The 26,640-nt window shown below is 45.9% G+C and overlaps 1 protein-coding gene and 1 long non-coding RNA gene across 7 annotated transcripts in view; one reads left to right on the top strand and one right to left on the bottom strand.

The window, feature by feature from the left end:
- Positions 1–26,640, top strand: part of Kirrel3 (kirre like nephrin family adhesion molecule 3) — a 569,791-nt gene that overhangs the window by 208,316 nt on the left and 334,835 nt on the right. The gene's annotated exons all lie outside the window — the stretch shown is intronic.
- On the bottom strand, positions 234–26,624 carry LOC128121428 (uncharacterized). Its single transcript, XR_008222194.1, has 4 exons — positions 25,475–26,624; positions 24,387–24,821; positions 4,214–4,315; positions 234–2,010 (listed from the first exon to the last, which is right to left on the bottom strand). It is a non-coding gene; the product is annotated as an uncharacterized LOC128121428 (long non-coding RNA).

A 26,640-nucleotide genomic window follows, 5' to 3' on the forward strand; every position in this document is an offset into this window, starting at 1 on the left:
TGGCTCTCCCAGAACACGTCCACTTCCCCACCGTACCCAATCCAAGTAGGTGAGCTTGGTGGTCTGAGGAGCCCCTTGGTTTCCTTGAATGTCATACAGGCAGAAGGGACTCAAGAGCCACTGATGGAGGGCACGCCACAAGGTGTCTGATGCTATCAGAATAGTTAATGCTTTGAATGGCAAGGAAAGGCACCCCATTCTTCTGGGAAGTTAATATCAGAAGGAACTTTACGAACGAGGCCCAAATAATGTTTTAATGACACGACGGCAATGCTGATGGTAATTTAACACCAGCAAGGAAAAACATGACATAGAATTGAATGCACCGTCTGATTTCACTCTCTAATATACTATAAACCAAGGAAGCAGAATGTAGCACAGTATTGACAGTGTTTTTCTCTGGGTGGTGGGATAATGGGTGGTTTGAATGATCTTGTTTAGACGTTTGTGTATGTTTTCCAAGCTTTCTACAATGAGTATACATGACTTCTGTAATCAGAAAAGGAAAGCTAAGAGAAAAATTGTTTAAATTTATCCAATCCAGTTCACCTCCCCATTGTAGGGATGAGGAAACTAATGTGCAGAGAGACCAGGCGATTTGTTCAACATCATGTCATTATTAACTTGAAAGGTCAGGAGCCAAGGCACTCACGGAGTTGATTCTTCCCCACAGCTCCCCTTAGAGTCTGGCAACTTGATATAGCTAAGCCTCCATCTTACGGGAAATGTCACCCAACTCACACCACCCTCTTCTCCTGACCCCAAGCTCCGGGAGTCAAAAGTGCTTTCCCAGTACTTCCTCCTGTTTCAGCCTGGGAACTCATAACTGCCAGCTCTAGACAGGAGGGAACAGCAAACTTCTCTTTAGTGTCTGCCATAGGCCAGTCATTACATTGGAACTTAGAGCTCCCTGAAATTCAGTAGTGAGAATGAGGCCGCAATGGCAGACTGAGCTGGCAAACATTTAAACTCACGGCAAAGTGAAACACAAGACTGTTTCATCCCATTTTGTGGATGAAGAGACTCAAGCATGCTCAGACTGCCAATGGCAGAGCTGAGGGAGGCTCACTTACCTCAGGCTTTCTGACTTGAGGCTTTCTGACCTCTGAGCATCATCATTAAGCTACCATGTTTCTGGCACTAATTAAAAGTCCAGGATGCATTCATTGAATTCTCAGAAGGGCCACATCTGCATCCTAATCTCTAGATTGCAGCTGGCTCTCCAGCTCAGCCCCAGACACACCCGTTAGCTTCACACAGGTGGCTTGTCCTGTGTTCTGAGGTGATGGATCTGTTGCCAGAGGTAGACATCTGGGCTCTTCTGAGTCCCTGCTTACCTTTGCACAGGACATTCCCCAAGCCTGCTGGCCTGTCAGGAAGCTGCTCTGAGAAGATGTATACTGATGAGGAATCTCAGCCCCCAAATTCATTTTTCAAAGAAGCCAAGCAAAGCTGGTGATTTATCCTCTGTCACTCTGATCCCAGCATATGTTCCACATCAGGTAAGTGAGATAGAAGGGATGGTTCAGCAAACATTAAGTTAGAAGAAACCCTGTCAGGCTTTCCCTCAAAGAGCTGGTTTTTATTTAAAGCCACAAAGTAATTAATTACGTTGAGTAAAAAGCTAAGGCTGTCTCCTCCACCGCCCTTCTCCGTATTCAGCAAAAGATGCTCTCCTTGACACAGTCACTGTGCACACGCCCACACCAGCTCTTGGTCGGTGTGACTCCCACATTTCCTTCCACTATATCGGCAAGCAGTCTCCCCTGTTTCCTTCTGATTGAATCTGATCCCTTGCTGCCTAGCCCTCCCTGAACTTCTGCTTTGCTCTCTTCTCCTGCTCTGATATTCTGCCACCTACATACACACTCCTTTTCTGGTCCCACAAGTACAGGTCTTTCGTCCATACAGAGGCAGGGCTTCTTGTCCACACCAGGAAGGGATGTAGTACTGCCTTGTTCTCCCCATCCCATGTAGAGCTGGTACTTGGTTCAATCAATTTGCTTGATCCTAAGAAGGGAATATAATGGTATGCCATTAGTTCGTGTAGTGTGGGAAATCACTTGAATATGAAAAACCATAAAAATTAGCATCTTTATTACCAATAGTAACACTATGGACAGAACCCTACAGATGGATGGACAGGTTGAAGGCAAGGAGGGATGCAGGGAAGAAGAGCGGACATTATCATTTCATTCAGACATGCAGAAAACACTCACTCAGCACCTACTATGTGCCAAGCTTGGTGCCAGGCATTGAGAAGGATGAACAGGACTAATGCAAGGTCCTGTTTCTAAAGAGTCTCGCAGGGGAGACTCCTATGTAAACAATAACTACATACAATGCAGTGGGAGGTGTGTTTTAAATGGTGATTAGGAAAGATTTTCAGGGATATTCAAGGACAGGATTGCATTGTTTGAGTCAGGTAGGTAGAAAAGTCTGGCAGGGGAGACTCCTATGCAAACAATAACTACAATGCAGTGGGAGGTGTGTTTTAAATGGTGATTAGGAAAGATTTTCAGGGATATTCAAGGACAGGATAAAGTGTATCCCTTTGCTAAAGGACAGAGGAATAAAGAAATAGGTCTTGCTGGGACACCCACTGGCAGTGCTGGCTGGGGCGTGGGTGAGCATGAAAGACTTGAGACCTATAGGAGATAAAGTTGGTCTCAGTACAGACCTTGGAGCCTCCTAGTTTCTTAGTGTGCCATGGCAGAGAACAACTGAAGGTATTTTAGCAAGGAAGTGACATGCTCCATCTTGGATTTTTGATAAATCATTCTGGTATTTGTATAAATTAGTGTATTGGTTTTCAATAGGCAGCAAGCTGGAGAGAGCTACCAAGATAAGGGGAAAAGGCTGTCACCCCAGCAGCAATCACGGGTATGGATGGTAGAGGCGTTGCTCTGGTTTCTGCCATATCCCAGGCACCATGGTAGGTAGTGGTAACTATATTTCCTCGTGGGTGTGTTTAGAAGCATGAAAACAATTGTATGGCTCATCACAGCAAAATGAGTTACACACACCTGTTAGCTGATGGCAAAACCAGTGGCAGGTTCTTTGTGCTGGAGTCATAGGCATAGGTCATGAGAAGGGGTAGAAATAGGTAGTTTTATGTTTTTGTTTAGAAAACTTGAGCATGGGCACTCAATGCACTGCTGGTTATAGACAGAAGGTTTCTTCAGTCCCACCTGGCCACACAGTCTTATAGCCACTTATAAAATAATCACTCAGAGGCTTACATTATTTATAAACTATATGGTCTATGGCAGGCCTCTTGCTAGCTACCTCTTATATCTTAAATTAACCCATTCCTATTCATCTATGTTTTCCACGTGTTCCATGGCTTACTGGTCTGCTGGCATGTTGTTCCTTGGGTGGTAGGCTGGCATCCCTTCCAGCTCTCCTTTCTCCTTCCTGTCTCTCTCCTCGATTTCCTGCCTGACCATAACCTGACTCACCATAGGCCAGAGCAGCTTCTTTACTAACCAATCATAGCAACACATATTCACAGCATACAGAAAGACATCCCCCAGCAGCTGGTGGGGTGTTCATTGGTACAACCATTCTGGAGAGCCACGTGCTTGCACTTTTCAAAAAACTGCAAAATACGCATTTATTTTGCTCCAGCAATTTCAACTAGACAGATGCAAAGTAGGAAAAATTAGAGATATGTGCAAAGATTTCACTAGAAGGGTATTTATCATAGCACTGTTGTCACAGTAAAATATAAACGTAATACAAATTCCAACAATTGAGGACGGCTTTAATACATTACAGCACAACTATACGGCCGTCTGGTTTGCAGCCATTAAATGCTATGGAGTGGAAGTGTATTTATAGATATGGAAAGATGTTCACACCGATGGAGCCCCTCTTCAAAGATGCAGCTTAAATAAAAATGGGTGATTGCTATGCAAACATGACTTCAAGACAAATCTCTTGGCCTACCTCTGTACTAGTTTCCAATATATTTTTAAGTGATTAGAAGCTGAGTGCCAAGCAACATGTATAATACGAACTCATTTTAATTAGAGAAAAAAAATATATGCATGAGGATCTCATGAATACTCAGCCTCAGCAAAAGTGGCAGAGGGAATGAGGTGTTAAATACATTTTTCATGGGGCAGGGAGATCACTGGGGTGAGACAATTTTATTTTATTCTAGCTTTTCTTTCTTTTTTTCTACAATGAGCATATGTTTCTTACACACCAGAAAACAAGGGAACAGAGTCTGTCCGTCAGTCCAGCAGTTGGCTGCCTCCCGTCATGCCATTCGTTCAAGCGTTGGACTGGATGTGTCTCATGGGAAGTACTGGGGATACAAGGATGACCAGATCTTAGCTCGTGTCCCCAGAGAGTTCCCAATCTACCAGAAAGGCTGATCTGCAGTCTAATTCTGGCCCAAGGTGAGACCTTAACCAGTGCATGGTTAACCTCTTCTGTAGGAGATAAAACCTGACTTGACTTGGGTTGCTGCAGCTCTGTGCTGCAGGATCTTATTCCCATCTAACAGTGGTGAGATTCGGCAGAATGATATGGGGAAAGAGAGCAATGTGCTGGGAGTCACCCTACTCAGGAACCTTTGTAGTCTGTGGACAAAACTTGGCCATTTAGGTATAAGACCCTTCCCTCCCTGGTTCCAGCTCTCTTTCCTGCTTCCTCTCAATTGTTGCCTTCATTAACTCCATATTCCTGCTTCAGATCTGAGCCACCATGGTCGCACAAACCTTCCAAAACCTTTGAGTTAGTCTGTGTTCTGTTTCCCTACTGAAAATTCTGGGACATGGAAGTAGACGTGTGGTGATGTCCCAGAGGCTCCAATTGCCCACAGCTGTCAGTGAAGCTGTGTTTTCTGGGCCCCTCTCTTAACGAAGCCTTATCCTAGGTGCTGAGGGGTTCCAGAAGACTTTGTTTTGTTGCTCTGAGGTGATGGGGAAGGAAATCTGTCCATCAGGTAACATAATACCACACTCTGAGTGAATTAGTAAGAAAGGAGGCTTACACGGACTCATAGTCCTGGACCAAGGTTCAAAGTTTCATGCGGTAGTGGACTTCATGGCTGGCAGAGGCCTGAGATGGCACAGGGTATCACATAGCAAAACAAGACACATTTGGTGTCCTCGGATTCTCTTTTTCCAGTGCCAGCAGTGCGCCATCCTAGGGTTCAATACTTGTGACCTTATCTAATCTCATCACTTCCACAGGCCCCACCTCTAAACATCACAGTCAATTAAGTTACCATCCTCTGAATACCTCATGGTAGAGATTCAACCACAGCCTGAGCTCAAGAGGCAACAACCCCATTCCGATCCGTGCAACTTGGTTTCTTTTATATATTCTCTTTAACTCCAATCCAAGATTTCTTCATGTCAATGCTGTTGACATTTTGGGCCAGATAATTGGGAGGGGGTGCTATGTATGTGAAAGAATGTTTGCAGCATCCTTGTTTGTCCTTAACTCACAGTAGCATCTCTATGAAATCAGAAATTTCACTAGACATTGCCAAATGTCCCTGGAGATCAAAGTTGCCCCAGGTTGAGAGCTGACATAATCACCAGCCATGTAACCTGCAAAGGTCACTTAACATCTCTGTGCTTGAGTCGTTATCCAGAAAATTGGAACATGGAAATAGATGTGTGATGACGTCCTGAGGGCTCCAGCTGCCCACAGCTGTCAGTGAAGCAGTATGGTGCTAGGTGCTGAGGGCTTCAAGAAGTCACTGTGTCCTTGCTCTGAGGTGTCGGGAAGGAACCCTGTCCATATCAGTTAGCACGCGATCCATGCAGCACAGGAGTTAGGTGTAGCACTGTGGTTTTGAGAAGCACATCGCTGCAGTGCAACTGTGCATGAGGTTCAGGACCCATGCAAAAAGTTGCTTCTCTCCTAACATGTGAAGCTTAGGGTAGTTCTTAGAAGACGGTGCTGCTGCCTCTCAACAAGCCACATGGAGCACCTGTGGGTGTCAATCTAACTCTCCATGATCTTCCGAGAACCCCTGTGGACAATGGGTCCTGGACTCCAGCTCTGCTTCAACAGGCAGAGAGTATGGATACTGGGATACTGCCGGCTGACTGTGAGTCTCATTACCCTGGGCTTATCTGCAGATGCTGCCATGGGTGAAGGCAGCAAGGAGAGGACCTGTTGAAAGAAATTAGATATTCCACAAGCAAGCCCTCTCTTCTCTCCTGTCACTGTTAGGTTTAGACAGCTGGCCTCTGTCAGCCTCAAATCTTTGTTGTGTCTCAGAGACTTGTTCAACAAAAGTGTTTTCTAAGAGCTTTGGGAAGATACTCTGCCACTGGGTCACACAAAAGGACTCATAACTACTAAGGGGCCTTGGTTCATCTTAAGTGTTGGCCCAGCTACCAGTGAGACCCATTATAGACCTGTTCTTGCAGTCAGCACCCTACATCAACACGCCTTTGCTAAGATATCTCATGCAACTCTGATAAACACCTTTACAAGTTCTTATTCTGCTAAGAGAAAACTGTGGTCCGCTGAGGTTTCATCACTTTCTTAAGGCAGACCTCATCCCCAAGTGTGTGGCTCCATCAGAAACACACACTCTGTTCCCAGGGCACAGAAGAAACGAAGCCTGAGAGAAAGCAGAGCCAACTCTACAATGGTAACGGGAGGAATGTCATCTGTGGACAGGTCCAGCTTCTAGAGTCCAGGGCTCTGACAGCTGGCAGAGTCTCTTTTGGGAGGCCCCAAAGTTAAGGTCACAATGTACAACCAAGCCAGGCATGACTTCCTTGTGAGGATCAGAGGAAGCTGCCACAGCCTTCCTGTTGCTGGCTTGGGATCACTGTCCATAATCTGGCCCTGAGTGACAGGAGTGACTGTTGTCCATAGCATCAACCATCAGGAGCCAGGAGTCAGGGGTCTCTAGGCATCCTCTCATAACCCTTTAAGCAAAAAGAGCAGGGTCCCTGTCAGTGTGCCATGGGAAAGAAACCCATGCTTAGTGTGAGGAGACAGGAACTCCAATCCCCATCTCGCTTCCCCAGCTTGGTTTCCTTGTCTGTTATTGTATACCTGAGTCATAGTTTCATGCTGTGGCCAGGAACTCCAGTCCCCATCTCTGCTTCCCCAGCTTGGTTTCCTTGTCTGTTATTGTATACCTGAGTCATAGTTTCATGCTGTGGCCAGGAACTCCAATCCCCATCTCTGCTTCCCCAGCTTGGTTTCCTTGTCTGTTATTGTATACCTGAGTCATAGTTTCACGCTGTGGCCAGGAACCCCAATCCCCACCTCTGCTTCCCCAGCTTGGTTTCCTTGTCTGTTATTGTATACCTGAGTCATAGTTTCATGCTGTGGCCAGGAACTCCAATCCCCATCTCTGCTTCCCCAGCTTGGTTTCCTTGTCTGTTATTGTATACCTGAGTCATAGTTTCATACTGTGGCCAGGCATGCAACACACACATGCCTTCAATCCAAGCAGTGGCGAGACCAATACAGGAAAGTTGAGATGTCAAGGCTTGCCTGGACTATGTGGTGAGATTCTCGGTCAAACTAAAAGATCCACCCTTTTTTAGCTCACAAATATGCACAATAATCTTGTAATGATTTTTTTTAATTCATACAAATATCACATCTACCTCTAAGATCTGAGTTAGACTAAACATTAGCATTATTACAGCATGTATAGGAGTTCCAGCCCCTGCTACACAAAATACACTCTTCTATTAAAGGCTATTTTTTTAGTACCTACCACGCATCAAAAATGCTGCAATATCAGTAGTGAACAGAGCCAAGCTGGTCCTAAACCAAGCTGTTCACACTCACTGGAAAGGCTACATGAGGGAAGCTGGGTAGAAGGATGCCAAGAAAGACCAGAGATGCCTAGGGAAGAGAAGGGCAGTGAACGGTCCCAGGACTCATTTCCCTCCTAGGGGTGGGCATCGGCTCCCCATCAAGGAGCTGCCAGCCTGCCTCCCTGAGCAAAGTTTACTGTACTGCAAATGTCCATGCTGGCAGGGAAGATATGTAACATGGTGCTTAACTCGGTGGGGCTGGGGAGAATTCCATTTTGTTGCCGGGAACCCACTTCTAGCACATCTATCTGAATTTTTTAAATCAATGGACTCCTTAAGTGAGTGCATCTGGCACACAGCTCCTTGTGCTGCCTCCCGTGGCTTGAATATTCTCTTGCAGAAAAACAGGGAGGCGGAATGCATTGATGTCTAAGAATGGGACGCTGTTCTGTGTTTGGAGGGGGTGTTTATTCAACAGCTTCCCCAGCTGCTTGGGAGAGGTGAAGCCTTGTGGACAGCCGCATGTTGAGTGTCTCTGTTGTTTTATTAAGACAATCTGTGTTTAGAAGTTCTGGGCTACTGTAGGGGTCCATCCTGGAGTGCTGTGAGGTGCAGAAACTTGCAGCCAATGTTCAAGACTTGTTAAGGAGCAGACAGGAGCATCAGTGTTAAAAATAGAAGCTTGGGGGAGTGGACCCAGCAGGAGCCAGACTGTCAACTTGGTTTCCATTCAGAATGCAGATCCAATTGGCTCAGAAGATGGGTCAGCCCCTGAGAGTCCTGTGCTGGAGAAACCCACCAGCCCAAGGGCTCTGCTGTCCACAGGAGACTCTTCCCAGATGGTACTGAGATAACTTGACAGGACTCCCTTATTCTGCCTCCACCCTGGAGAGGCACAGGCCATGTGAAGGCAGTAGTGGGGTACAGGAGTATGCGACACTGTCTGCTGGCATGCCAACCACTTTCACAGTGTGTCGACACGCTGTGCTGAGCTGGACCTGGATATACATAGTGTCCTTACTGGAGGTTCAGCCAAACACCACTTTATGCCTCCCTGTAGATGTGTCTCTACAGCACTCAAAAAGGCTACAGAGGCCCCACTCTACTTCCACGGGGGATCAAGGAACAAACTTAGGACACTCACTAGGGGTAACTAAGGCGGCCATTAACAGACTTACTGTTCTTTCTCCCTTCTCCTGTACATGAGTTGCTCTTTCCTGGGGCCTGTTTTCCTGCAGATGCAGGGTTAAGTGTCAGGTCCTGTATCCCCAGCCTCCATCTCTACTTCCTATTTCTTCTTCATTGCTTGAGGTGAATACTTATTCTTCACATTAATGTGCCCATGAATGATACACAAGCATGCACAAACAAGCATCCCATGGTTTGGCAACCCCCAAGAGGTACTTCATGTTCTTCTTTCTCCCTGACTTTAGGGTCTGTTCACTCTACCCACAAGGATTCCTGCCATTTCTTCCTTTCATCAGAGACAATACATCATTCTTGCCTAACCTTGTCCTTGTTCTTGATAAGGTATTTGACTTGGGGGTAGAAATTAGATATGTACACAAGCTCACCAGATCCCCAGGATGTGTTCTAAAGCCTGGAGCTTTGGAAAAGTCGCCAGAAGTATCCACATAATTTAGAGACAGAATTTTTCACCTGTCATCCATTTGTCTACACTCACTAGATATTGCCTGCCACATTTGGTCTTAGGGGCTGAGACAATGGAGATAGGTAAGATATGTAAGTCCCACCCTCCATGTTACTCATAGAATTAGAACACAAACATAGTTACTAACACATGCATACACATATGAAGCCTGATGCCTTTCACAGCTTTGGTGGAGGCTCATGCCCTCCCCCATATAAGAAGAACCATTAATGATACCCATTAATTCCACATCTGTGATGATCTGTTATCTAGACCCAGCTCCAGATCCTTAAACCTTGAATTAGCCAGAGATTTCCAGAAAAACAGAATCAACTGACTGTGTGCCATAACTTGAATCATAAACATCCTCCCAAAGAGCCATGTGTTAAGGTCTTGGTCCTTACCATGGGGACCATAGTGGGAGATCTTTAGCTCATTGGAGATGTATCCCCAAAGAGGATTGAGTGCCCCTGGATCCTTCTGCTCTCTGCCATTGCTCCCTACCTAGCTCATATGTGTGAGTTTGCCCTAACAGGATGTTATGATGAGCTCCCTCACCACAGGGCCAAAACCCATGGAAACCATGAGTCAAGATAAATCTTTTCCCTTTATAAGTTAATTAACTCAGCTGTTTGCTTACAGGGATGAAAAGCTGATTAGCACACTGTTATGTCTATAGAGAGAGATTACTTTTAAGGAAGTGGCTCACACAATAGTGGAAACCAGTAAGTCTAAAATTTTACAAGGCAAATCTAGTCTTGAGACTCAGGAAAGTACTGGTATCACAGTTCCAAGGTGAAGGCTGTTGACTGACAGAATTCCCTCTTGCTCTGGGAAGGTCAGAGTTCTGTTCTGTTCTGTTCTGTTCTGTTCTGTCCACATCACAGGTGGCTTTCCATATCTTCTAACGCAAAAGCAGCACCACAGAAATATTCAGAATGCTTGACCAAATATCTGGGCTCCACAACCCAGCCAAGAAGACATAAAAGTAGCAAGCCACAGGTTTGCTCAGTGCAGTGACCTTTCAGAGAGCCATGAGACCCTTAGATGTCTGCCCAAGATCAGAGCCCTTCAATCTTTGCATGGTCCACTTCTCTGCCTCACCTCAGGGTCTGAGTCCTAATGTTCATAATGTTTATCTGAGGAGCTTCTCCACCAAATGGACCCCCAGTCGACCTATAAGCATAAGAATTCTGTGTGTGGCATGGATATTACAAACCCTAACTCTAACCTGTCAGGAAATACCTACCTGGGACCTAGAAATACACAGGGCAGGGTAAGACTACACCACCATGGCTGCAGCCCAGGAGGGTGCGTGTGAGTATGACTGCATCCTGAGATGCTAGTCTGGCCTACCCAAAGCATTCATCATTGAAGCCATGATGAGGAGAGAGGACCATAAAGGATACAAGTGACTTTGAAAAGCACAAGTTAGCATCCTGTCATTCACCTTTGCTCTTTCCTGTTCTCCTTCACTCTGTTCAAGGCCCTCAGCCTGGTGAACTTCATTGAGTGATTCAAAGTAGGACACTGCAAGTCCTCAGAACTCCTAGGAACTCATCCTCAAGCAATCTGTTCCTAAGAACCCACCACCCTAATTATCTACCGCCTTCACCTAAGCCTCGCCTCCTGAAGTCTCCAGAGCCACCCAAACTGGAGCCACTAATTAGGTGTAACACGAATCCTAATTGGTCTTATAATAAAAACCTGAAGCCAGATATCAGATATCGGGGTAAACGCTGAAAGATCAGAGGAAACAAGCCATAGCCACTTCTCACCTCACCAACTCCTCAGCCAAAAGGGGAAAATCCTGTCTCTAGGAATCCTCAGACTGGATGCCCCTGAGTCCTCAGCCGAAAGGACTCCGAACTCCTGTCTTCTCCTGCCTTGTACTCCTTTCTCTGCCCAGCCATATCACTTCCTGTCTCTACCTTCTTAGTACTCAGATTAAAGGCATGTGTCTCCCAAGTACTGGGAGTAAAGGTGTGTGCCACCACTGCCTGACTCTGTTTTTCTTTTAGACTGGATTAATCTTGTGTAGTCCAGGGTGGCTTTGAACTCACCTGCCTCCCGAGTGCTAGGGTTAAAGATATGTGCCACCACTGCCTGACCTCTATGTTTAATCTAGTGGCTGGCTCTGTCTTCTGATCTTCAGGCAAATTTTATTTAAGAGTACAAACAAATATCACCACAGTTAGGAATTATGTGTTCAATATATAAACCTTTGGGAACATTTCATATTCAACCCATAATACTTTCCTGCCCACATCTTGCCATTTTTTTGTGTGTGTGTTTCACTTGCCCTTAGTCAGCATTTGGCAATTTTATCAAAACCTTCTAGCACCGTTCATGTCTGCTTTCTAAAACTGAACAGCACCTGGCTAGAGAGATGGTTCAGAGGCTAAGATTGCATGTTGCTCTTCTAGAGGACCTGATTTTGTTCCTAGTACCCATTTTTGGTGGCGCACAACCACCTGTATCCAGCTCCAGGAGATCCAACACCCTCTCCTAGTCTCTGAGGACACAGGACTCATATGATAGAGCAGTGCACAGGAGAAAGACCCACATGATAGAACGGTGCACAGGAGAGAGACTCACATGATAGAACCATGCACAGGAGAGAATCCCACATAATAGAGCCATGCACAGGAGAGAGACCCACATGGTAGAACAGTGCACGGGAGAGAATCTCACATGATAGAGCAGTGCGCAGGAGAGAATCTCACATGATAGATCCATGCACAGGAGAGAATCTCACATGATAGAGTGGTGCACAGGAAAGAATCTCACATGATACAGCCGTGCACAGGAGAGAATCTCACATGATAGAGCCATGCACAGGAGAGAATCTCACATGATAGAGCCATGCACAGGAGAGAGACCCACATGATAGAACGGTGCACAGGAGAGAATCTCACATGATAGAACGATGCACAGGAGAGAATCTCACATGATAGAGCAGTGCACAGGAGAGAATCTCACATGATAGAGTGGTGCACAGGAAAGAATCTCACATGATACAGCCGTGCACAGGAGAGAATCTCACATGATAGAGCCATGCACAGGAGAGAATCTCACATGATAGAACCATGCGCAGGAGAGAATCTTACATGATAGAGCAGTGCGCAGGAGAGAATCTCACATGATAGAGTGGTGCACAGGAAAGAATCTCACATGATACAGCCGTGCACAGGAGAGAATCTCACATGATAGAGCCATGCACAGGAGAGAATCTCACATGATAGAGTGGTGCACAGGAGAGAATCTCACATGATAGAGCCATGCACAGGAGAGAATCTCACATGATAGAGTGGTGCACAGGAGAGAATCTCACATGATAGAGCCATGCACAGGAGAGAGACCCACATGATAGAGCCATGCACAGGAGAGAATCTCACATGATAGAGTGGTGCACAGGAGAGAATCTCACATGATAGAGCCATGCACAGGAGAGAATCTCACATGATAGAGTGGTGCACAGGAGAGAATCTCACATGATAGAGCCATGCACAGGAGAGAGACCCACATGATAGAGCCATGCACAGGAGAGAATCTCACATGATAGAGTGGTGCACAGGAGAGAATCTCACATGATAGAGCCATGCACAGGAGAGAATCTCACATGATAGAGCCATGCACAGGAGAGAGACCCACATGATAGAGCGGTGCACAGGAGAGAATCTCACATGATAGAGCCATGTGCAGGAGAGAATCTCACATGATAGATCCATGCACAGGAGAGAGACCCACATGATAGAGCAGTGCACGGGAGAGAATCTCACATGATAGAGCGGTGCACAGGAGGGAGACTCACATGATAGAGCGGTGCACAGGAGAGAATCTCACATGATAGAGCAGTGCACAGAAGAGAATCTCACATGATAGAGCTGTGCACAGGAGAGAATCTCACATGATAGAGCGGTGCACAGGAGAGAGACTCACATGATAGAGCGGTGCACAGGAGAGAATCTCACATGATAGAGCAGTGCACAGAAGAGAGACTCACATGATAGAGCCATGCACAGGAGAGAATCTCACATGATAGAGCCATGTACAGGAGAGAGACTCACATGACAGAGAGGTGCACAGGAGTGAGTCTGAACTGCCTCTGCTTCTGTCTGCAGGAGACACTAGTACCCAGTACCTCCCTGTTCCCCAGAGTCCTCCACTCTACCACAGGGCTGGGAAGCTGAACTACATCTGATAGTTGTGAGCACAGCAAAAGTACTGTTTCCTCTTGATGCATTTGGTGCAGACAGGCTCCCAAACTCCACCTCAGGGGAAGACTCTTGCAAGACAAAGATTAGCCCGCCCCAAATCTATTACTCCACATGACAGCATTTTTGTTTGTTTTTAAAAATGAAAATGTTAGTTGATCATCAGACAGTCTTATATTGGGCACTTCCGTGATTCATCTCGGCTGGAGGAAGCCAGTTATTCTTTCAGCCAATATTTATTAACTGCCCTGGGACATCAGCATCGCCACTGACTGCACAGTGCTGAATATGGAAGAGCATCTCCTTGCCTCAGAAGAGACTGCAGCATGGCCAGACCAGGAGACCAGCAGATGACCAGAGAGGTGCATAATGAGTGACAGTTTTAAGGACTGTGACGGAGCAAGCACAGGAGAATCATCCAGCAGAAAAAATTGTGGGCTCCATAAAGATGTACTTCAAAGTTCAGATCTCATTTCTGCTAACTGGCCTCCAGCAAGTCATTTAACCTCTCAAAACCTCAGTTTCCTCATCTATTTTTCAAGAAGTGAGGGAATAAAACTTCCTTGCCAGGCTGTTTAAGGACGAGCTGAAACCTTGGCTGTATAAGCAGTTAACACGACTTAGTGTGTAATAAATGCGTGTTCCTCTTTCCTCAGACGGTGCTGGTTTTCTGTTCCCTTTCTAGCCTTGGGATGTAATGTAGAACTAAGAAAAGGGCTTTTTCCTCAAATGCTGTCACCGAGGAAGACACCCAAGGGTCACAGGTTGAAAACTGTGGCATCATCTATCGCTCGGTATGACTGGGGGGGAGGATCAGGTCACTCAGAATCTATGCAAAGCAGGCACCTCCATAATTACTTGCAACAAGAGGCACAATGTGCCTTGACTTCCATTTTTTTTAGCCATCAAGGCATTTTAAAAGATTCCATTAATTGCCATTTGCAGACGATTATTATCTATTCAGAATCCCCTGATGCAAATGAACCACCGTACACCTCGCCTGAGTTCTCAGCCCACTCACTGACCTCAAGAGCTCCCGACACTCTAGAGACAGAAAAGCGAGTGACTGGCTGGGGAGGGGCAGGAGTATTTGGTGGGGGAGGCCATCCAGAAGGCATTTCCAGTGCCAATGGGTGAGGGAGAAATCGGTGTATGATCTTTCTGGGGTCAAGAAAAGAGAAAAGAGGGAAATGGGTCGAACCTATTTGTGTCTAGAGATGGCTGCAAGGTGAACCCTTGGCAGGCAGGAAGTCCCGAGGCTCTGGGTGCCCCTCCCCAACACAGGCTTCCCACTTGTTCAGTTGGTCACTGTTCCAAGTTGAATCATACTTTATTGTAGCTCTGGAGCCCTGGAATTTAGAAAGAAAGAAGCTGGACTCACCCTAAACAGAGTTAAGGCAAGATATTTTTAACGAACTCTGTGAATCCACCACAGTTTCTATTTCATGAAATCAGCTATAGTCTAAAAACAATATTAAATTGGAATTCCAGAAATAACCAATTTCAGTTTCAAGTTGTGTTTTTGTTGAGTAACATGATAAAATTCCACACTGGGCTGCCCCCTCTTCCATAGGACATGAATCATTCCCTTATCCAGCATATCCCACCTACTAGTTGCCTAGAAGCCAGAATTCTTATTACAAGTCATACAGTAGTCCGTGCCTGTGGATTCGTGAATCTACCAGCACTATTAGACTATATTCTCCATGGAAAAAGGAAGGACTGGTATATTACTACCCTAGTTTCATAAATGTGGAAACGACAGGTCAGAAAAGTTAAGTCCATTGCCTGAGATAATACAACACCTCAGAGTGAATACTCAAAGCCATATTGTCTCATTTCAGAACTCTAGCTGAAAACCATTGTGCCCTCCTGCCCCTCTCTCTTGGACTCTGGAATAATGAGTTTGTATACTACTTGTATGCTCTTCACAGGGCTAGCAATAGGCAAGACAGTCAGGAGACATTTAATTAAAATTTGTTAAGTGAAGGAAAGAAAGAAGGAAGGAGGGGATTGTGAAGTCTGTCTGTCCATATACTTCATTACAAATGAAAATATGAAAAATGCATGACTATCATATGGAAAGCATCGCCTATCATTTCCTTGAACTGCCTGTATTCATTGTGTTGCTCTGGAGAAAAGATGAGGTCACATGGGATGTGGACTTTCCTTCTCCATGGCAATATCTTTCCAGTCATGTCTCACATTGACTTGAACAGATATTGCAGGATTTGGGGGACTCTGGCTTTTCTTTATTACCTATCAAAATACTGTCCATCCACCAAGATTTGTTTCCATGGAGGCTAGGCTGACCACTGACCCTTATCAAACTTATTAAGCCCCTACTATGTCCCAGGCCCTTCACTAGAAGAGACTCATGTAAGCAGGTAGTGGCAACAGCTTGGACTTCACGCACTATTAGAGGTGTGTAGGAGGAATCAGAGCAAGGAAGAGGGAGCAGGAGACAGAACCTAAAGAAATGGTGAGGAAGGAAGGGAAGAAGTATATGAGCTGGCACTCAATGGCTATGCAGAGTGGCAGATAAAGGTACGGAAAGGAAGTCCCAGGGGCCACAGTATGGAGACATACAGAAATATGTATATTTTAGAGACTGTAAGCAGTGATTTTTAAAAATGGCTGTAAAACATAACGTGTGACTTCCTTGCCGAAAGCCTTTGCTGGATCCCATACAAACAGGAAGCAATCTCAACTCTTTTGAGATTTGCTGGCCCTCTACATCCAGTCCCACCTTCTGCCCAGATATGATGCTGTACCACCTGTCGCCAGGATCCGCAGCTTCAGCCACAGCATCCTTCTCTTTGTTCCCAAAGGAAACCAGGCTTGTTTCCACCTCCAGACCTTCACACTTGCTATCCATCCACCTGGAACTATTTCCTTAGCCTCACTCCTCCATTTGGAGGGACAGGCTCTCATATTCAAGTCTCAGCCCAAATGTCACATGCCTCAAGGGCCTAACCTGACTCTTGTATCTAATCTCCAACCAAGCTCCAGCCACTCTCCATCTCAGTGCCCTCTTTCACCTCCTCCCTTGTCCTTTTTGCTACTCAAACCTCTCTTGTATACCTCTTTCTACTGCTAGTCTCCTCTACACCTTTCAAACCATCCATTCATGATATCCTCAGCCTGGCCAATGCATTTACAAACTGGAAAACAGTGTTAATACACACCTGGCATTCAATATTTGTGGAACTAAGTGGGTAGATAAGTGGATGATGGATGGATGGATGATGGATGGATGGATGGATGGATAGATGATGGATGGGTGGATGGATGGATGGATGGATGGATGATGGACAGATGATAGATGGGTGGATGGATGGATGGATGGATGGATGGATGGATGGATGGATGGACGGACGATGAATGGATGGGTAGATTGGTAGAATGAAAGAAGGATGAAATGAAAGAATGTTAGTCTGCTATGGGAAACTGTATAGTCATATGGATAAAGAGGCCTTCAGGGAGCCAATCACATAAAATGCTGTGATTGTTTGGACTTCATCCTGTGACTGAGGACACTAGAGGAATTTTCATTCTCACCAGTCAAAGTAGCATGTGATTATCTTTCTAGGCTTCCGACAGTTTGCTTAGGTCTGAACTTTATCTCACCATTCCAATTGTCAGCCATGTAACATGTAACACTTTTTTTTGCAGAGAATTCAACATACCCTTTCAGCATCCGTTATTTTACTGTATTCACATGGCAGGTTTCCTCTCTCATACTTCTTTAGCACTGAATAGAAGGTATAGAAGGTTCTCCATAGATATCCATTGACTGATATCTGAGGCAGTCCCTTTCATCAGTAAAAAGAAGAAACTATTTTGATTTGAGTCTGAAATGGCCCCCACAGGCCATTTTGGATGGTTTTTTTCCCTAGCTGGTGGTGCTATTTGGGTAGGGTAGGGGCTAGTCAGTGGAGGCAGGCTTCTGGATGTTATATCCAGCTCCTGTTTCCTACTACACTCTCTGTTCCTGGGTCTACCATCATGTAAACATCCTCTACCACACACTGCTGCCACCATGAGCTGATCAGCCATACCCTTCCTATCACGATGTCTTGAAACCCTAAAACAGCTTAAATCCTTCCTCTCACAAGTTGTTTCTGTGAGGTACTGTGCTCAGAGCAAAGTAAAGGAACAAATCTAGAAACAACATGCAGTTGATGTCATAATGCTGTTATCACAGTCCCCTGGGCTCTGAGTGTCTCTGTCCTCCCATGGGAAAACTAAGACACCAAGGGGATAAACAGCTGCTTCAGGCCACACAGCTGGAACCCAAATTCAGACCTGAGACCATGAGACTCCTCTCCTTGCTTCTGCTGATCTGCATGGCTTGCCTCTCCACATCCAGGCCTTCTCACACCAGCGCTCACAGCTTGGTCATCGATGATATAAACTCTGTCTCTATCATCACTCCTGGTCAGATTGGTAGAAAACACCTTCAGTTTCTCCAAGTCCTTTGACTCTTGGACCTGACTAGGTGTCTAGTGGAGAAAGCAGAGGAAGGCTGTTTACGTGTTCTGTTGTACACTGGTAGTCTCACCCCATTTGAATCTGGCACCCCTCAAAACAGTATTTGCACTGCCAGTGTTGTTCCTTAGTGTCCATATTCAGCAGGAGTTTGGGGTGTCCTCTGGGCTTGGCTCATCTTATTGTTGCCTTAAACTGACTCTCCATTGGCAATGAATGCATAATACCTACAAAGCAGCCTACCCAGCACCTAGTCCCTTGTGCAATGCCTGGACCAGAATCTTATGGTCAAACAGGGCCATTGCTTGGTCCTTTGTGCCTTGAATGGACCATATACAAGATGGAGCAATCTCTTTGTCTTGCCTCCACAAGGGAGTCCTAGGGACTAATTACTGTAGGCAAATCACTTTAATTATCATAATTATCAACAGTACTTTATGATCCCCAGTCAGAAAGATGATCATTAAGTTTTGCAACACCCCATATCCCCCAGCCCAAGGCAGAAAGTTAATTCTGTGCATGCCTGTTGAGATTTCCCAAGCCCCAGCAAAGAGCTGTGGTGTGTGCATGCTGCATTTGAGGAGATGATATTGGAATGGCATGCTGAGCTCCACTGGGAAGCATGATGATCTTTTAGATGGCTCCCCAAGACCCAAGTGATACTGTCACCTTTTTGAAAATGTGTTATCTGGCTTGGGTTACCTGGTTTGCTGGCTTGTTTATCTTTTTTTAACAGAACAAAAGAGAAAGAAGAGAAGAGAGTGCCTCATCTTAGGAAGAGGGATGAGAAAGAAAGCAAAACAACCCATAATTCCAGCCCTGCCCCCCCTCACCCCCCAGTTTTTTCTTCCTTCCCTATGTAGGAGTGAGTGTTCTAATTCTGCAATGCTGTCATTACCGTAATGGGTTTGGCAGGCCCATATTACAGCACCGAGGCTGTCAGGAATGGATGACATGCTGTCTGTTATGAGCTCCTACTGTTCTCAGCCAACCGAGGGCCAGGAAGACAGGAGGGAGAAGTGAGGGAGGGTGGGGGGAGGGGGACTCCTGCTAGGCTCTCCAGCCTCAGAGATGATGGTTCTAACCCACTCACAACGTCACATATGAAGTGGATGCTGGATGCTCCCCAGGAGAGCGGACAACAGCGTGAGGGATGGTTCCACGGGAGGAAACACCAAAATGAGGCGCTGAACTTGCATGGTTAAGGGCACCCTCCTCCCAGTGCAGGGCCGAGCTAGGGCTGCTGAGAGGGCCAGAGCAGGAGGAGGGAGGTGCCTCCTTCCCCAGGGAGCAGATTGGAGGTGAGAATGAAAAGCAGGCAAAAGAAATGGTGAACTTGAGTCTGGTCAGAGAACCTGGCAGTAATCACATCCTCACTTTTCAGCCAGGCTTCAGGAACTTCAGCAGTTAGTTCCCCCAAGAAGTGAGTTATAGTTAACTCTTCTGGCTGAGGTCAGCTGCAGGGGAGAGGGGGGCACTTCTCAGAGTGCCTGACTCCCTTTGCCTGACCTTTGACCTCGTTAAAGGGAGATGGCATAGGAAATTACAGTATTGCCTTCTTAATGGAACCAAGAGGGAAAGGGCTTTCTTTCCATAAAGTAACTGTGGAAGTAAATAACGGTGACCTGGCAATTTCCAGAGCATTGCTTATTCTGCAGCCAAACACGGGAAGGAGGCACTTACCTGCTGAGAGACAGTATTCTAAGTAGCTATCTCCAGGAAGATCAGAATCAAATCGGGCCATGCACTCTGTGAGGACACCTGGGCAGGTCAGCCCATAGGGTTGCTAGTGTTATCTAGATGCCCCTGTCTCCATGATAGTGTGGAAAGGGTTGAAGTTTTGACATAGGTCATTTCTTTGTAACCTCTGCAGCATCTTTCGGCTGGGAGCTAGTCCCGTTGGTGGGAGGGAACACATAGCTAGCTCTCTCTCTCTCTCTCTCTCTCTCTCTCTCTCTCTCTCTCTCTCTTTCTCTGGCATTTCGGTGAGAGGTTGGCCCTTATCTGCAGGTACACTTGGAAATGATTTTGACAAGATTCTTCTTTTCAGCCCTGGATGACTGCTGGTGATAAGGCCACTATTTTACAGGTGGCAAAACTCATATCTAGGGAATAAAAAGGGTTGGCAGAATTGTGAATATGGTTGGAGCAGGGGTCCTCCATGACACGCGGAGCGTCTCAGCTTCTGTTCTTATAGCCATAGCTCTCTTCGAAGGTTTCAGATCGTTCTAGCACCCTCTGCTATCTGAGGAGTGGTCTCTTGCTCAATCTGTTGGACTGTCTCCATTGTTTCCTCTTTCACTTCACTTGCGTACACAGCAAGGAACTCTTGCCTAGGGAACAGAGCTAGAGTAGCTGCGGGGAGTGTTCCTAGGGCTGGGACTTGGATAGTTCATGAAGGAGGATCCAAGCCCAGAGAGTGAGCTCTTAGGGCTGAGCTAGTGCCCAGCAGAGCTGCTCCTGTGAACACTGAAGTAGAACAATGAACACATCGCTGTTTGCAGAGGCCCACGGAGTGACAGCACGCTCCCTAAGTAGCCAGGGCTCTATTCATCTGTGAAATAACATAAAACGAGCATGCAGAGCCTGCAGGAGGAGAATAGGTGTGTGTATACATGTCTCTGCGTGTACTAAAGTAAGCCAAGAGGGGAAAATAAATCACATGCACAGAGACCCATGGCTTGAGTAGAGAACTGTTTGGGAGATGAAAATCCGGGATGTGAAAGATTACACCCCAAACCAGACCTGCCTGCTTAGCCTCTGAGATCAGATGAAGAGAAGGGGAACACACTCAGGATGAGGAGGCTGTGGGCTGGAAAAGATCCTTTTCTGCAGTCACGCAGGGACCACCCAGCCCCAAACTCACACTGCTGCCTGTGAGCAGAACAGAAACACACAGACGCTTCTACAGGAGGCAGAACTCAGCACAACACAGTCATTTTCCTCTGTCTACATCTAGCTAACAAAGAGGTGGCAAGAGGCGGGATGGATGGCAGAATTGACATTTGCCAAGAATGTGGCACCGCCACTGTCTGCCCACTGACCAGAAGGACCTGCCTTCCGAAGCTTCTCCTGGAGAAACTGAGTTATGCTTCATTTTGCCCCTGGGTATGTGGGTGAGTGGGTTAGACAGGAGAGACGTTAGCATTTTATTCATTGTGAGCTGAATCCCTTTTAAAGCTCAAATGGCATGCATAATCTTCCCTTAATTAGAGCTTCTGAAATATCACTGGGCATCTGTATAACCCCACCTCTCCTTGCCCTCTGTGAAGACGGAATGGTGGGGGAACTTTGCCGCAGGTAGGGAGGGGGCTGGAGAGCTAGAGGGAGAAAGAGAACAGAGGAGGACAGCTCAGGGAGCAGAAGGCAGGGGAGCTGGCTTGGCAGCTGGGAACCAAATGCAGTCTTTAATCAGACAGTCAGTTGCTGTCAGAGGAGTGAAGGAACAGGAGCCGGAGCTTGCTCCGTGCCTGGAGCCCAGTGTGTGCAGGTGCCTTGACAACAGTTCCCCCCGCCCACCTTCGAGCTTGGGGGGGGGCATTCTATTACTCCACAAGACAGGAAACCATGGCCCCAAAGCTTGGAAACTCCCCCCAATCATAGAGCCGGTATAATAGAAAACTGGCTACAGCCTTGCACCGACCACACCCACCTTTGCTCACCTCTTGAGTGACCTCGCTTGCCTTGCTTTGATCTCGCACAGAGGGGACATTCCATCAGTAAGTCACTATGCTAGTCACACAGATTCATGCGGTCCCACTTCTAGACTCCTTAGAGAAATGGGTCATCGGACACTTCTGTAAGACCTCCCAACACCTGCACCCCCCTCCTTACCCCACCTCCAGGAGCCCGTTCCCATTCAGTGCTGAGTGATCTAGCAAGAATTTGATGAGAAGTGAGTGGAGTTATTCCATCTAGCCTTTAGCACAGATGTAGACTTTTGATTAATGGATCGAAGGTGACACCAGAGCCACAAAGCTGGTCATAGATTTGCCACAATGTAGAACGCTAACACAGGACCACACTCTAGAAATCATTTAGTCTGAATCCCTCATGAGGCTTGGGGAGAAGAGTTGTTCAAGATGACACAGATGTTGAGGGACAGAGCTGGGATTGGCTCGCAAACCCATGCAGCCCCATCTCCTCTGTGCCAGACAATGACAGGAATGTGTCCCAGTTTGGAACCGAGACAGTTCTCCAGGCACAGCACTCCTCCACTCACCCTGTCATGCCCTCACACTGGAATCCCCAGAGCCTAGAGCACGAGTGGCCTCTGAAGGTCTGTCTCCAGAGAACGACAGCACAGCCAAAGGCAATAAAACCCAAAAGAGAAACTCAGGGTCAAACGTGTGGCAGAAAAATGACCCCAAACTCCCTGGAGTGGTGGCCAGATCTCACTTAGTCTTTGGCCACAAAGAGTCCATTGGGAAGGCTGAAACAAGAGAGTATTACATGAGCCCGTATTTTCTGGCCCTTCACTAAGAAGATCCGCCTGGTCTCCATGTAGCGTGATCTGACAAAAACTCAACCGTGCTACATATCAAAAAAGAACGCATGACTCTATCACAGGAATTCTGGAGATGAGCAGCAAAGCATGACTTCCATCTCTGATTCACAATGGATGTTTGAGATTCCCATTGTCATGCCCAGATTTCAGCCAATGGGGAGGACAGAAAGAGTTGGGAAAGGTATAGTGAAGAAGTTACACACAACCCTACTGATACACATCCCTTTGGCTAGGACTCGCTTACACCACTGCAGAGGAGGCTAGGAAACACAATACTTACTCTGGACAATCGTATATGCTATTAATATCTACGATGTCTCATAGTAGGAACTAGAGAAGGGAAAATATTAAAGATAGCTATTTCTTCCTTCCTTTTCCTTCCTTCTTTATTCCCTCCCTCCATTCCTTCCTTGCTTCTTCCCTTCCTTAGTCTCTCCCTCTATTTTTTATTAGCATAGGATTTGCTATTTTTCCCTGTCTGGACTCCTGGCACAAGAGTTCTTCCTGTCTCATCCTTCTCCAGAAGCATGCTCCACTGCACATCCAGCTTGATAGACGCTATTTCTACTGAACACTACACATCAGCTTTGTAGCCCAACCCACACCCCATTTCCAACTAAGTGGTCCCACTACAGAGGAGTCTACATAAGGAAAGGCAAATAAGCCAAGATGAATAGTAAGGAGTCCCAGACCATGTTCAGTTGTAGGAAATTCAGAAATGGTTATCAGAAAATGAGATTGAAAGCAGAAAGCAACTTCTTGGAGAGGCTTCTCCCAAGAGCGTTTCATAAAAATTGAGATAAAACCAACGCAGCCTAGTAACTGAGCATAGCCCCTAGAGGCTGAATGAAGCCTACTGGTCTACCTCATAAGATCTGGGGATATACAGAAGCTACATAGTAATTACATTTCTACAAGATGATTTAAGATTAACAGTAACTGTGTCCCAAAGGAATAGCAATGCAACCTTACGGGCCACTCTGAGTTCATCTTTCTGAATCCTCATTTACTGATCTTAACACTTCAGGGTATTTGCATTTAGCTTTCACCTGCAAACTGTGAACTGAAGGAGTGAGGGGCAGCAAGCAGAACTGGGGTTGTCTTGCTCTTTCTCAGCAAAGACAGAGCCTGGACACCACACTTCTTTGGTCACTAGCAGGAGGTGATTCACTATGTGCCACAGGCTCCAGTGGATATGAAACTCTCCTGAGGAGCCAGTTCCTCAAGGTGAGCCACAGAGGTGTGGGAATCTAGTAACATCATTTGCTTAGGAAGAGCACGAGAGTCTGATAGCTAATTAATACCCCTCTTCTTGTAGGCCTTTCATGATCCCACAGTCCTCTAAGTTCCATTTCTGACCAGGGTTACCCTTCTTCTCAGACTGGTAAAATAGGTACTCAAACCCCAGAAGGTTCTTCAGAAGAAAAAGTGGGTTGGAGGAAGTGGGTCACCATCATGCTCATCCTATAGTCTCCCCATGGCCCAGCACTGCAGAATGCACAAAGAAACACTTCTTCCCACTGGCATTGATGTTTAACAGTATCCTTTCTAGAACTTTTAAGCGGGCAGCAAAATAAAGATTCCCCTAGCTGTTCTAGTCCAGAATGACCTCTGCTGATAGTAATTCCTAATGTGTGTGCAGAATTTACTCCCTTACAAGACATTCTCAAGTCAGTGTTCATTTACTCCTCAACAAACACTATCATTCCCATTGTATTGATGGGAAAACTGAGAGTCAATGACAAATAGAAATGACTTACCTGAGGGCACAAAGCTGGTAAGATACAGCTGAGACAGGAATCGTGGCAGTCTGCTTCAAACAGGATACCTCATATGTCACGATGGCCTCCCAGCTCTCAGCAGGTCCCATCAAAGCTCCATTGCTCACCCTCCTCTGCAGTGGCACCTCTCTGTAGTCTTCAGTTTGTATCTAGTCTCAACAACTGCTGGGCCAGCTTGAGGGAGGACGAGGGCAGAGGCAGGAGTTTCTTGGGATCTCTCTCATCAAGCCCAACATGGAACATGAAGAACATTCTCCAAATGAGTAGAGTTACTCATTGTTGTTTTCCAGAAATGCAAACACTAGTGCCTGTCAGTCCTAGCCTGAAATGCCTGAAGCATGGACAGTGCAGGGAGACTGAGTCCTCTGGGAGAGTTATCACCTCTGCTCTACCTGTCACAGCTCCACTTGAAACCTGTGGGAGGATCAAGATGTCTCAGCAGCAGAATGAGGAACCACAAATCTGAGTCTGAGCGAAGCAATGGAAACCTCAAAATTGCCTTAGCTGTCTTAAATACTGAATAAATATATGTGGTTAAACAAATGGGAGGCAATAACAGAAGGCTGGTGAGGTTAAGGACAGAACTGTGATCGGACAGGAAATCTCAAGGGTCCTTCTGTCTATGTCCACAGTCCTGGGGTTAGGCTAGGGTTGGCACTGAGGGGCTTGTGATCATCGCAAGCCCAGGGGACTTTCTTATCGAGTACGCTTCCAGATGCTTCTCCATCATGGCCATTGTCCTCTGAAAAGGCCCCCTCCCATCGCAGTTGTACAAATCAGCTTTCTGTCACTGTAACAAAATGCCTGAGGTGTACAACTTGAAGAAGGAGGCTGTAGAGACACTATTATTCTTTCTCTGTGTTCCCTTCAGGATCACACACCTAAGTTCTCCCATTAGGCCCCATCTCCTCAAAGTCCTCTTCCTTCCCCATACCACCAACCTGGGGACCAAATTTGCATCCCATAGGCCTTTGAGGAACTAAGGCCTAAATCCATAGATAAATTATAGCATGTATTGAAAATAATTTGTTTCTCTCCCCAAATAAATAAAATCTGTAGTTCCTTACCTTCAAAGACCATAATGATAAGTACATAGTTTTTCAGGACAGTACATTTCTTTGTCTGAATAGAAGGAAACATAAAATGTCAACACCTTCAGCCAGGCTCCTTTGTGCCATAGAACAATATCCTCTAGTAATATATTTGTGGACACAGCTGTCTCTCTAGAAAATTCTTGTTAGAACCAGACAATGTTCTCTACCAGGATCAAATATGATCTAACAATGTCTCCAATGACTTTTCATTTACCACTGACCACTAATAGGAAAAAATAAAAAATAAAAAAAAAAAAACCTGCATCCAGGATATACACATTTCTCTGCAATGCATACATATGCACTACGAGTTTAAAGATGTGTGTTTTAAAAGCACCATCAACAAAACAGGAATGATAGAATTAAAAGACACAATGGTTTCTCTCTGTACCCCATAAAGCCAAATGAATCGCTTGAGGTACACAGAACCCACTTGGGAGGCCACCGTCTTACACAAGACAGCAACTGATAAATTCAAAGGAAATAGAATTTTACAAAACACACACTCTAAATTGTTTTTCTTGGAATTTCTCTTCTCCAAATCAGTGCTCAAAGACCTAATTCCAACAGGCCCGATTCCATTTTGTAAGAGTTAAAAAAAAATACTGACATGCCTCCCTTCATACCGGCCGAAGTTTCTTTTTTTCTGCTGTAGAAGCAGTTTGAGAGAGAAGTTGTCATCTAGGCCCACATTTATGTAAATCAGATAGTTATTTTTGACACTGGTAAATAATAGTTCTGTGCACCGACACTGTTTGCCTACCTTATCCTGCAAGGTCTCAAGTCATAATTTAGATGTTGGTAAGCGATTAGCATTTTGGGGCTATGGCAAGCAATTTGTACAGTGTTCTCTGTCTATCTTGAAAAGGTGATTAGCAACTTTGGTGGAGAGAGGGGAGGAATGTCACACAAATTGCTTCTTTGATCAAGGCAAATCAAGATGTGTGATGAGATGATTGGCTGGTATATGTACACCACCTATACCCTGGGTGTTCCACATTCAGGTTGGACTTAACGAGGTCTGCTTTTATCAGAAATTCATCTGACTTCTCCTCAGATGGTGTGAAAATTACTACCCCGTGATAGGATTACTACAAATTACTTGATGCAGAACAAAAATAGAATAAAAAATGTACACG

This window comes from Peromyscus californicus, unplaced genomic scaffold (genome assembly GCF_007827085.1).
Source record: "Peromyscus californicus insignis strain IS unplaced genomic scaffold, ASM782708v3 Scaffold_11__1_contigs__length_118956290, whole genome shotgun sequence".
In the NCBI taxonomy this organism is placed as follows: Eukaryota; Metazoa; Chordata; class Mammalia; order Rodentia; family Cricetidae; genus Peromyscus; species Peromyscus californicus.